A 271-nucleotide genomic window follows, 5' to 3' on the forward strand; every position below is an offset into this window, starting at 1 on the left:
AACTCCTCTGGAGGTGGAGATTTTGCAACCCCTGGAGCCCATTCCAGGGTGTCCTTACCCTTGCACGTTACAACACCCCATCCATCAGCGGTTAAACGAGGCCTGGATGAAATTGCAGTTTTAAATGAGTTCTGAGGGTGGATCTGGTTTGCAAGTAACCAGAGGGTAATTTGGTTTAGTTTTGTTTTTCTTAAATGGTCGGGGGGGTGGGGAGGAGTGGGGGGTGGATTTAGGGTCAGCTTTTTCTTTCTGATGCAACCCGTTCCTGCTG

The sequence above is a fragment of the Antrostomus carolinensis genome, unplaced genomic scaffold (genome assembly GCF_000700745.2).
Source record: "Antrostomus carolinensis isolate BGI_N321 unplaced genomic scaffold, ASM70074v2 scaffold30594, whole genome shotgun sequence".
Taxonomy (NCBI): domain Eukaryota; kingdom Metazoa; phylum Chordata; class Aves; order Caprimulgiformes; family Caprimulgidae; genus Antrostomus; species Antrostomus carolinensis.